Here is a 14,052-nt window from a genome sequence, read left to right on the forward strand (position 1 = left end):
ATTGCGTCCGATTTTAGTACAAAACGCACAATGCCGACTTCAGTACAAGAGGACTTACACTTTCCCTTTCTATGATTTGAACCATTCCTGTGAGTCCAGTTTTAGATTCCGATGCTTCACTTCAGGTTTACAGTATACCTTGCACCTTCTTATTGACGATGAAACACAGAAATTGCATCGGAATTTAATACAAAGTCACAATGCCGACTTAAGTACAAGAGGACTGACACTCACACTTTCTATGATTTGAACCTCTCCTGTGATTCCAGTTTTAGATTCCGATGCTTCACTTCAGGTTTACTGTATACCTTGCACCTTCTTATTGACGATGAAACACAGAAATTGCATCGGAATTTAATACAAAAGGCACAATGCCGACTTAAGTACAAGAGGACTGACAGTATCACTTTCTATGATTTGAATCTCTCCTGTGAGTCCAGTTTTAGATTCCGATACTTCAGTTCAGGTTTACTGTATACCTTGCACCTTCTTATTGACGATGAATCACAGAAATTGCATCGGAATTTAATACAAAAGGCACAATGCCGACTTAAGTACAAGAGAACTGACACTCTCACTTTCTATGATTTGAACCTCTCCTGTGAGTCCAGTTTTAGATTCCGTTGCTTCACTTCAGGTTTACTGTATCCCTAGGTCCTTCTTATTGACGATGAAACACAGAAATTTCATCGGAATTTAATACAAAAGGCACAATGCCGACTTAAGTAAAAGGGGACTGTCACTCTCTCTTTCTATGATTTGAACCTCTCCTGTGAGTCCAGTTTTAGATTCCGATGCTTCACTCCAGGTTTACTGTATAACTTGCACCTTCTTATTGACGATGAAACACAGAAATTGCATCCGTATTTAATACAAAAGGCACAATGCCGACTTAGGTACAAGAGGACTGACACTCTAACTTTCTATGATTTGAACCTCTTCTGTGAGTCCTGTTTTAGATTCCGATGCTTCACTTCAGGTTTACTGTATACCTTGCACCTTCTTATTGACGATGAAACACAGAAATTGCATCGGAATTTAATACAAAAGGCACAATGCCGACTTAAGTAAAAGAGGACTGTCACTCTCCCATTCTATGATTTGAACCTCTCCTGTGAGTCCAGTTTTAGATTCCGATGCTTCACTTCAGGTTTACTGTATACCTTGCACATTCTTATTGACGATGAAACACAGAAATTGCATCGGAATTTAATACAAAAGGCACAATGCCGACTTAAAAACAAGAGGACTGTAACTCTCACTTGCTATGATTCGAACCTCTCCTGTGATTCCAGTTTTAGATTCCGATGTTTCACTTCAGGTTTACTGTATACCTTGCACCTTCTTATTGACGATGAAACACAGAAATTGCATCGGAATTTAATACAAAAGGCACAATTCCGACTTAAGTACAAGAGGACTGACACTCTCACTTTCTATGATTTGAACCTCTCTTGTGAGTCCAGTATTAGATTCCGATGCTTCACTTCAGGTTTACTGTATACGTTGCACCTTCTTATTGACGATGAAACACAGAAATTGCATCGGATTTTAATACAAAAGGCACAAAGCCGGCTTAAGTACAAGAGGACTGACTCTCTCACTTTCTATGATTTGAACGTCTCCTGTGACTCCAGTATTAGATTCCGATGCTTCACTTCAGGTTTACTGTATACCTTGCACCTTCTTATTGACGATGAAACACAGATATTGCATCCGAATTTAATACAAAAGGCACAATGCTGACTTAAGTACAAGACGACTGACACTCTCCCTTTCTATGATTTGAACCTCTCCGGTGAGTCCAGTTTTAGATTCCGATGCTTCACTTCAGGTTTACTGTATACCTTGCACCTTCTTATTGACGATGAAACACAGAAATTGCATCGGAATTTAATACAAAAGGCACAATGCCGACTTAAGTACAAGAGGACTGACACTCTCACTTTCTATGATTTGAACCTCTCCTGTGAGTCCAGTTTTAGATTCCGATGATTCACGTCAGGTTTACTGTATACCTTGCACCTTCTTATTGACGATGACACACTGAAATTGCATCCGAATTTAATACAAGAGGCACAATGCCGACTTAAGTAAAAGAGGACTGTCACTCTCCCTTTCTATGATTTGAACCTCTCCTGTGAGTCCAGTTTTAGTTTCCGATGCTTCACTTCAGGTTTACTGTATACCTTGCACCTTCTTATTGACGATGAAACACAGAAATTGCATCCGAATTTAATACAAAATGCACAATGCCGACTTAAGTACAAGAGGACTGACACTCTCGCTTTCTATGATTTGAACCTCTCCTGTGAGTCCAGTTTTAGATTCCGATGCTTCACTTCAAGTTTACTGAATACCTTGCACCTTCTTATTGACGATGAAACACAGAAATTTCAACGGAATTTAATACAAAAGGCACAATGCCGACTTAAGTAAAAGAGGACTGTCACTCTCTCTTTCTATGATTTTAACCTCTCCTGTGAGTCCAGTTTTCGATTCCGATGCTTCACTTCAGGTTTACGGTATACCTTGCACCTTCTTATTGAAGATGAAACACAGAAATTGCATCGGAATTTAATACAAAAGGCACAATGCCGACTTAAGTACAAGAGTACTGACACTATCACTTTCTATGATTTGAACCTCTCCTGTGAGTCCAGTTTTAGATTCCGATGCTTCACTTCAGGTTTACTGTGTACCTTGCACCTTCTTATTGACGATGAAACACAGAAATTGCTTCGGAATTTAATACAAAAGGCACAATGCCGACTTAAATACAAGAGGACTGACACTCTCATTTTCTATGATTTGAACCTCTCCTGTGAGTCCAGTTTTAGATTCTGATGCTTCACTCCAGGTTTACTGTATAACTTGCACCACCTTATTGACGATGAAACACAGAAATTGCATCGGAATTTAATACAAAAGGCACAATGCCGACTTAAGTACAAGAGGACTGACACTCTAACTTTCTATGATTTGAACCTCTTCTGTGAGTCCTGTTTTAGATTCCGATGCTTCACTTCAGGTTTACTGTATACCTTGCAACTTCTTATTGACGAAGGATCACAGAAATTGCATTCGAATTTAATACAAAAGGCACAATGCCGACTTAAGTACAAGAGGACTGACACTCTCACTTTCTATGATTTGAACCTCTCCTGTGAGATCAGTTTTAGATTCCGATGCTTCACTTCAGGTTTACTGTATACCTTGCACCTTCTTATTGACGATGAAACACAGAAATAGCATCCGAGTTTAATACAAAAGGCACAATGCCGACTTAAGTATAAGAGGACTGACACTCTCACTTTCTATGATTTGAACCTCTCCTGTGAGTCCAGTTTTAGATTCCGATGCTTCACTTCAGGTTTACTGTATACCTTACACCTTCTTATTGACGATGAAACACAGAAATTGCATCCGAATTTAATACAAAAGGCACAATGCCGACTTAAGTACAAGAGGACTGTCACTCTCACTTTCTATGATTTGAACCTCTCCTGTGAGTCCAGTTTTAGATTCCGATGCTTCACTTCAGGTTTACTGTATACCTTGCACCTTCTTGTTGACGATGAAACACAGAAATTTCAACGGAATTTAATACAAAAGGCACAATGCCGACTTAAGTACAAGAGGACTGACACTCTCACTTTCTATGATTTGAACGTCTCCTGTGACTCCAGTATTAGATTCCGATGCTTCACTTCAGGTTTACTGTATACCTTGCACCTTCTTATTGACGATGAAGCACAGATATTGCATCCGAATTTAATACAAAAGGCACAATGGTGACTTAAGTACAAGACGACTGACACTCTCACTTTCTATGAGTTGAACCTCTCCTGTGAGTCCAGTTTTAGATTCCGATGCTTCACTTCAGGTTTACTGTATACCTTGCACCTTCTTATTGACGATGAAACACAGAAATTGCATCGGAATTTAATACAAGAGGCACAATGCCGACTTAAGTACAAGAGGACGGACACTCTCACTTTCTATGATTTGAACCTCTCCTGTGAGTCCAGTTTTAGATTCCGATGCTTCACTTCAGGTTTACTGTATACCTTGCACCTTGTTATTGACGATGAAACACAGAAATTTCGTCGGAATTTAATAGAAAAGGCACAATGCCGATTTAAGTAAAAGAGCACTGTCACTCTCCCTTTCTATGATTTGAACCTCTCCTGTGAGTCCAGTTTTGGATTCCGATGCTTCACTTCAGGTGTACTGTATACCTTGCACCTTCTTATTGACGATGAAACACAGAAATTTCATCGGAATTTAATACAAAAGGCACAATGCCGACTTAAGTAAAAGAGGACTGTCACTCTCCCTTTCTATGATTTGAACCTCTCCTGTGAGTCCAGTTTTAGTTTCCGATGCTTCACTTCAGGTTTACTGTATACCTTGCACCTTCTTATTGACGATGAAACACAGAAATTGCATCCGAATTTAATACAAAAGGCATAATGTCGACATAAGTACAAGAGGACTGACACTCTCGCTTTCTATGATTTGAACCTCTCCTGTGAGTCCAGTTTTAGATTCCGATGCTTCACTTCAGGTTTACTGTATACCTTGCACCTTCTTATTGACGATGAAACACAGAAATTGCATCGGAATTTAATACAAAAGGCACATTGCCGACTTAAGTACAAGAGGACTGACACTCTCACTTTCTATGATTTGAACCTCTCCTGTGAGTCCAGTTTTAGATTCCGATGCTTCACTTCAGATTTACTGAATCCCTAGGTCTTTCTTATTGACGATGAAACACAGAAATTTCATCAGAATTTAATACACAAGGCACAATGCCGACTTAAGTAAAAGAGGACTGTCACTCTCTCTTTCTATGATTTGAACCTCTCCTGTGACTCCAGTTTTAGATTCTGATGCATCACTCCAGGTTTACTGTATAACTTGCACCTTCTTATTGACGATGAAACACAGAAATTGCATCGGAATTTAATGCAAAAGGCACAATGCCGACTTAAGTACAAGAGGACTGACACTCTCACTTTCTATGATTTGAACCTCTCCTGTGAGTCCAGTTTTAGATTCCGATGATTCACGTCAGGTTTACTGTATACCTTGCACCTTCTTGTTGACGATGACACACTGAAATTGCATCCGAATTTAATACAAGAGGCACAATGCCGACTTAAGTAAAAGAGGACTTTCATTCTCCCTTTCTATGATTTGAACCTCTCCTGTGAGTCCAGTTTTAGTTTCCGATGCTTCACTTCAGGTTTACTGTATACCTTGCACCTTCTTATTGACGATGAAACACAGAAATTGCATCCGAATTTAATACAAAAGGCACAATGCCGACTTAAGTACAAGAGGACTGACACTCTCGCTTTCTTTGATTTGAACATCTCCTGTGAGTCCAGTTTTAGATTCCGATGCTTCACTTCAAGTTTACTGTATACCTTGCACCTTCTTATTGACGATGAAACACAGAAATAGCATCCGAGTTTAATACAAAAGGCACAATGCCGACTTAAGTACAAGAGGACTGACACTCTCACTTTCTATGATTTGAACCTCTCCTGTGAGTCCACTTTTAGATTCCGATGCTTCACTTCAGGTTTACTGTATACCTTGCACCTTGTTATTGACGATGGAACACAGAAATTTCGTCGGAATTTAATAGAAAAGGCACAATGCCGATTTAAGTAAAAGAGCACTGTCACTCTCCCTTTCTATGATTTGAACCTCTCCTGTGAGTCCAGTTTTAGTTTCCGATGCTTCACTTCAGGTTTACTGTATACCTTGCACCTTCTTATTGACGATGAAACACAGAAATTGCATCCGAATTTAATACAAAAGGCACAATGCCGACTTAAGTACAAGAGGACTGACACTCTCGCTTTCTATGATTTGAACCTCTCCTGTGAGTCCAGTTTTAGATTCCGATGCTTCACTTCAGATTTACTGTATCCCTAGGTCTTTCTTATTGACGATGAAACACAGCAATTTCATCAGAATTTAATACAAAAGGCACAATGGCGACTTAAGTAAAAGAGGACTGTCACTCTCTCTTTCTATGATTTGAACCTCTCCTGTGACACCAGTTTTAGATTCTGATGCTTCACTCCAGGTTTACTGTATAACTTGCACCTTCTTATTGACGATGAAACACAGAAATTGCATCGGAAGTTAATGCAAAAGGCACAATGCCGACTTAAGTACAAGAGGACTGACACTCTCACTTTCTATGAATTGAACCTCTCCTGTGAGTCCAGTTTTAGATTCCGATGATTCACGTCAGGTTTACTGTATACCTTGCACCTTCTTGTTGACGATGACATACTGAAATTGCATCCGAATTTAATACAAGAGGCACAATGCCGACTTAAGTAAAAGAGGACTTTCATTCTCCCTTTCTATGATTTGAACCTCTACTGTGAGTCCAGTTTTAGTTTCCGATGCTTCACTTCAGGTTTACTGTATACCTTGCACCTTCTTATTGACGATGAAACACAGAAATTGCATCCGAATTTAATACAAAAGGCACAATGCCGACTTAAGTACAAGAGGACTGACACTCTCGCTTTCTATGATTTGAACATCTCCTGTGAGTCCAGTTTTAGATTCCGATGCTTCACTTCAGGTTTACTGTATACCTTGCACCTTCTTATTGACGATGAAACACAGAAATAGCATCCGAGTTTAATACAAAAGGCACAATGCCGACTTAAGTACAAGAGGACTGACACTCTCACTTTCTATGATTTGAACCTCTCCTGTGAGTCCAGTTTTAGATTCCGATGCTTCACTTCAGGTTTACTGTATACCTTGCACCTTGTTATTGACGATAAAACACAGAAATTTCGTCGGAATTTAATAGAAAAGGCACAATGCCGATTTAAGTAAAAGAGCACTGTCACTCTCCCTTTCTATGATTTGAACCTCTCCTGTGAGTCCAGTTTTAGTTTCCGATGCTTCACTTCAGGTTTACTGTATACCTTGCATCTTCTTATTGACGATGAAACACAGAAATTGCATTCGAATTTAATACAAAAGGCACAATGCCGACTTAAGTACAAGAGGACTGACACTCTCGCTTTCTATGATTTGAACCTCTCCTGTGAGTCCAGTTTTAGATTCCGATGCTTCACGTCAAGTATACTGAATACCTTGCACCTTCTTATTGACGATGAAACACAGAAATTTCAACGGAATTTAATATAAAAGGCACAATGCCGACTTAAGTAAAAGAGGACTGTCACTCTCTCTTTCAATGATTTTAACCTCTCCTGTGAGTCCAGTTTTCGATTCCGATGCTTCACTTCGGGTTTACTGTATACCTTGCACCTTCTTATTGACGATGAAACACAGAAATTGCATCGGAATTTAATACAAAAGGCACAATGCCGACTTAAGTACAAGAGGACTGACACTATCACTTTCTATGATTTGAACCTCTCCTGTGAGTCCAGTTTTAGATTCCGATGCTTCACTTCAGGTGTACTGTATACCTTGCACCTTCTTATTGACGATGAAACACAGAAATTGCATCGGAATTTAATACAAAAGGCACAATGCCGACTTAAGTACAAGAGGACTGACACTCTCACTTTCTATGATTTGAACCTCTACTGTGAGTCCAGTTTTAGATTCCGATGCTTCACTTCAGATTTAGTGTATCCCTAGGTCCTTCTTATTGACGATGAAACTCAGAAATTTCATCAGAATTTAATACAAAAGGCACAATGCCGACTTAAGTAAAAGAGGACTGTCACTCTCTCTTTCTATGATTTGAACCTCTCCTGTGAGTCCAGTTTTAGATTCTGATGCTTCACTCCAGGTTTACTGTATAACTTGCACCTTCTTATTGACGATGAAACACAGAAATTGCATCCGAATTTAATACAAAAGGCACAATGCCGACTTAAGTACAAGAGGACTGACACTCTCACTTTCTATGATTTGAACCTCTCCTGTGAGTCCAGTTTTAGATTCCGATGCTTCACTTCAGGTTTACTGTATACCTTGCACCTTCTTATTGACGATGAAACACAGAAATTGCATCCGAATTTAATACAAAAGGCACAATGCCGACTTAAGTACAAGAGGACTGACACTCTCATTTTCTATGATTTGAGCCTCTCCTGTGAGTCCAGTTTTAGATTCCGATGCTTCACTTCAGGTTTACTGTATACCTTGCACCTTCTTATTGACGATGAAACACAGAAATTTCAACGGAATTTAATACAAAAGGCACAATGCCGACTTAAGTACAAGGGGACTGACACTCTCACTTTCTATGATTTGAACGTCTCCTGTGACTCCAGTATTAGATTCCGATGCTTCACTTTAGGTTTACTGTATACCTTGCACCTTCTCATTGACGATGAAGCACAGATATTGCATCCGAATTTAATACAAAAGGCACAATGGTGACTTAAGTACAAGACGACTGACACTCTCCCTTTCTAAGATTTGAACCTCTCCGGTGAGTCCAGTTTTAGATTCCGATGCTTCACTTCAGGTTTACTGTATACCTTGCACCTTCTTATTGACGATGAAACACAGAAATTGCATCCGAATTTAATACAAAAGGCACAATGCCGACATAAGTACAAGAGGACTGACACTCTCGCTTTCTATGATTTGAATTTCTCCTGTGAGTCCACTTTTAGATTCCGATGCTTCACTTCAAGTTTACTGAATACCTTGCACCTTCTTATTGACGATGAAACACAGAAATTTCAACGGAATTTAATACAAAAGGCACAATGCCGGCTTAAGTCAAAGAGGACTGACACTCTCTCTTTCTATGATTTAAACCTCTCCTGTGAGTCGAGTTTTCGATTCCGATGCTTCACTTAAGATTTACTGTACCCCTAGGTCCTTCTTATTGACGATGAAACACAGAAATTTCATCGGTATTTAATACAAAAGGCACAATGCCGACTTAAGTATCAGTTGACTGTCACTCTCTCTTTCTATGATTTGAACCTCTCCTGTGAGTCCAGTTTTAGATTGTGATGCTTCACTCCAGGTTTACTGTATAACTTGCACCTTCTTATTGACGATGAAACACAGAAATTGCATCCGAATTTAATACAAAAGGCACAATGGTGACTTAAGTACAAGACGACTGACACTCTCCCTTTCTATGATTTGAACCTCTCCGGTGAGTCCAGTTTTAGATTCCGATGCTTCACTTCAGGTTTACTGTATACATTGCACCTTCTTATTGACGATGAAACACAGAAATTGCATCGGAATTTAATACAAAAGGGACAATGCCGACTTAAGTACAAGAGGACTGACACTCTCACTTTCTATGATTTGAACCTCTCCTGTGAGTCCAATTTTAGATTCCGATGCTTCACTTCAGGTTTACTGTATACCTTGCACCTTCTTATTGACGATGACACACTGAAATTGCATCCGAATTTAATACAAGAGGCACAATGCCGACTTAAGTACAAGAGGACGGACACTCTCACTTTCTATGATTTGAACCTCTCCTGTGAGTCCAGTTTTAGATTCCGATGCTTCACTTCAGGTTTACTGTATACCTTGCACCTTCTTATTGACGATGAAACACAGAAATTTCAACGGAATTTAATACAAAAGGCACAATGCCGACTTAAGTACAAGGGGACTGACACTCTCACTTTCTATGATTTGAACGTCTCCTGTGACTCCAGTATTAGATTCCGATGCTTCACTTCAGGTTTACTGTATACCTTGCACCTTCTCATTGACGATGAAGCACAGATATTGCATCCGAATTTAATACAAAAGGCACAATGGTGACTTAAGTACAAGACGACTGACACTCTTCCTTTCTATGATTTGAACCTCTCCGGTGAGTCCAGTTTTAGATTCCGATGCTTCACTTCAGGTTTACTGTATACATTGCACCTTCTTATTGACGATGAAACACAGAAATTGCATCGGAATTTAATACAAAAGGGACAATGCCGACTTAAGTACAAGAGGACTGACACTCTCACTTTCTATGATTTGAACCTCTCCTGTGAGTCCAATTTTAGATTCCGATGCTTCACTTCAGGTTTACTGTATACCTTGCACCTTCTTATTGACGATGACACACTGAAATTGCATCCGAATTTAATACAAGAGGCACAATGCCGACTTAAGTACAAGAGGACGGACACTCTCACTTTCTATGATTTGAACCTCTCCTGTGAGTCCAGTTTTAGATTCCGATGCTTCACTTCAGGTTTACTGTATACCTTGCACCTTGTTATTGACGATGAAACACAGAAATTTCGTCGGAATTTAATAGAAAAGGCACAATGCCGATTTAAGTAAAAGAGCACTGTCACTCTCCGTTTCTATGATTTGAACCTCTCCTGTGAGTCCAGTTTTGGATTCCGAAGCTTCACTTCAGGTGTACTGTATACCTTGCACCTTCTTATTGACGATGAAACACAGAAATTTTTATCGGAATTTAATACAAAAGGCACAATGCCGACTTAAGTAAAAGAGGACTGTCACTCTCCCTTTCCATGATTTGAACCTCTCCTGTGAGCCAGTTTTAGATTCCGATGCTTCACTTCAGGTTTACTTTATACCTTGCACCTCCTTATTGACGATGAAACACAGAAATTGCATCCGATTTTAATACAAAAGGCACAATGCCGACTTAAGTACAAGAGGACTGACACTCTCACTTTCTATGATTTGAACCTCTCCTGTGAGTCCAGTTTTAGATTCCGATGCTTCACTTCAGGTTTACTGTATACCTTGCACCTTCTTATTGACGATAAAACACAGAAATTGCATCGGAATTTAATACAAAAGGCACAATGCCGACATAAGTACAAGAGGACTGACACTCTCACTTTCTATGATTTGAACCTCTCCTGTGAGTCCAGTTTTAGATTCCGATGCTTCACTTCAGGTTTACTGTATCCCTAGGTCCTTCTTATTGACGATGAAACACAGAAATTTCATCGGAATTTAATACAAAAGGCACAATGCCGACTTAAGTAAAAGAGGACTGTCACTCTCTCTTTCTATGATTTGAACCTCTCCTGTGAGTCCAGTTTTAGATTCCGATGCTTCACTCCAGGTTTACTGTATAACTTGCACCTTCTTATTGACGAAGAAACACAGAAATTGCATCCGAATTTAATACAAAAAGCACAATGCCGACTTAAGTACAAGAGGACTGACACTCTAACTTTCTATGATTTGAACCTCTTCTGTGAGTCCTGTTTTAGATTCCGATGCTTCACTTCAGGTTTACTGTATACCTTGCACCTTCTTATTGACGATGAAACACAGAAATTTCAACGGAATTTAATACAAAAGGCACAATGCCGACTTAAGTACAAGAGGACTGACACTCTCACTTTCTATGATTTGAACGTCTCCTGTGACTCCAGTATTAGATTCCGATGCTTCACTTCAGGTTTACTGTATACCTTGCACCTTCTTATTGACGATGAAGCACAGATATTGCATCCGAATTTAATACAAAAGGCACAATGGTGACTTAAGTACAAGACGACTGACACTCTCCCTTTCTAAGATTTGAACCTCTCCGGTGAGTCCAGTTTTAGATTCCGATGCTTCACTTCAGGTTTACTGTATACCTTGCACCTTCTTATTGACGATGAAACACAGAAATTGCATCCGAATTTAATACAAAAGGCACAATGCCGACTTAAGTACAAGAGGACTGACACTCTCGCTTTCTATGATTTGAATTTCTCCTGTGAGTCCACTTTTAGATTCCGATGCTTCACTTCAAGTTTACTGAATACCTTGCACCATCTTATTGACGATGAAACACAGAAATTTCAACGGAATTTAATACAAAAGGCACAATGCCGACTTAAGTAAAAGAGGACAGTCACTCTCTCTTTCTATGATTTTAACCTCTCCTGTGAGTCCAGTTTTCGATTCCGATGCTTCACTTAAGATTTACTGTACCCCTAGGTCCTTCTTATTGACGATGAAACACAGAAATTTCATCGGTATTTAATACAAAAGGCACAATGCCGACTTAAGTATCAGTTGACTGTCACTCTCTCTTTCTATGATTTGAACCTCTCCTGTGAGTCCAGTTTTAGATTCTGATGCTTCACTCCAGGTTTACTGTATAACTTGCACCTTCTTATTGACGATGAAACACAGAAATTGCATCCGAATTTAATACAAAAGGCACAATGGTGACTTAAGTACAAGACGACTGACACTCTCCCTTTCTATGATTTGAACCTCTCCGGTGAGTCCAGTTTTAGATTCCGATGCTTCACTTCAGGTTTACTGTATACATTGCACCTTCTTATTGACGATGAAACACAGAAATTGCATCGGAATTTAATACAAAAGGGACAATGCCGACTTAAGTACAAGAGGACTGACACTCTCACTTTCTATGATTTGAACCTCTCCTGTGAGTCCAATTTTAGATTCCGATGCTTCACTTCAGGTTTACTGTATACCTTGCACCTTCTTATTGACGATGACACACTGAAATTGCATCCGAATTTAATACAAGAGGCACAATGCCGACTTAAGTACAAGAGGACGGACACTCTCACTTTCTATGATTTGAATCTCTCCTGTGAGTCCAGTATTAGATTCCGATGCTTCACTTCAGGTATACTGTATACCTTGCACCTTGTTATTGACGATGAAACACAGAAAATTCGTCGGAATTTAATAGAAAAGGCACAATGCCGATTTAAGTAAAAGAGCACTGTCACTCTCCGTTTCTATGATTTGAACCTCTCCTGTGAGTCCAGTTTTGGATTCCGAAGCTTCACTTCAGGTGTACTGTATACCTTGCACCTTCTTATTGACGATGAAACACAGAAATTTTTATCGGAATTTAATACAAAAGGCACAATGCCGACTTAAGTAAAAGAGGACTGTCACTCTCCCTTTCCATGATTTGAACCTCTCCTGTGAGCCAGTTTTAGATTCCGATGCTTCACTTCAGGTTTACTTTATACCTTGCACCTCCTTATTGACGATGAAACACAGAAATTGCATCCGATTTTAATACAAAAGGCACAATGCCGACTTAAGTACAAGAGGACTGACACTCTCACTTTCTATGATTTGAACCTCTCCTGTGAGTCCAGTTTTAGATTCCGATGCTTCACTTCAGGTTTACTGTATACCTTGCACCTTCTTATTGACGATAAAACACAGAAATTGCATCGGAATTTAATACAAAAGGCACAATGCCGACATAAGTACAAGAGGACTGACACTCTCACTTTCTATGATTTGAACCTCTCCTGTGAGTCCAGTTTTAGATTCCGATGCTTCACTTCAGGTTTACTGTATCCCTAGGTCCTTCTTATTGACGATGAAACACAGAAATTTCATCGGAATTTAATAGAAAAGGCACAATGCCGACTTAAGTAAAAGAGGACTGTCACTCTCTCTTTCTATGATTTGAACCTCTCCTGTGAGTCCAGTTTTAGATTCCGATGCTTCACTCCAGGTTTACTGTATAACTTGCACCTTCTTATTGACGAAGAAACACTGAAATTGCATCCGAATTTAATACAAAAGGCACAATGCCGACTTAAGTACAAGAGGACTGACACTCTAACTTTCTATGATTTGAACCTCTTCTGTGAGTCCTGTTTTAGATTCCGATGCTTCACTTCAGGTTTACTGTATACCTTGCACCTTCTTATTGACGATGAAACACAGAAATTTCAACGGAATTTAATACAAAAGGCACAATGCCGACTTAAGTACAAGAGGACTGACACTCTCACTTTCTATGATTTGAACGTCTCCTGTGACTCCAGTATTAGATTCCGATGCTTCACTTCAGGTTTACTGTATACCTTGCACCTTCTTATTGACGATGAAGCACAGATATTACATCCGAATTTAATACAAAAGGCACAATGGTGACTTAAGTACAAGACGACTGACACTCTCCCTTTCTAAGATTTGAACCTCTCCGGTGAGTCCAGTTTTAGATTCCGATGCTTCACTTCAGGTTTACTGTATACCTTGCACCTTCTTATTGACGATGAAACACAGAAATTGCATCGGAATTTAATACAAAAGGCACAA

Source organism: Schistocerca serialis, unplaced genomic scaffold (genome assembly GCF_023864345.2).
Source record: "Schistocerca serialis cubense isolate TAMUIC-IGC-003099 unplaced genomic scaffold, iqSchSeri2.2 HiC_scaffold_1393, whole genome shotgun sequence".
NCBI lineage: Eukaryota > Metazoa > Arthropoda > Insecta > Orthoptera > Acrididae > Schistocerca > Schistocerca serialis.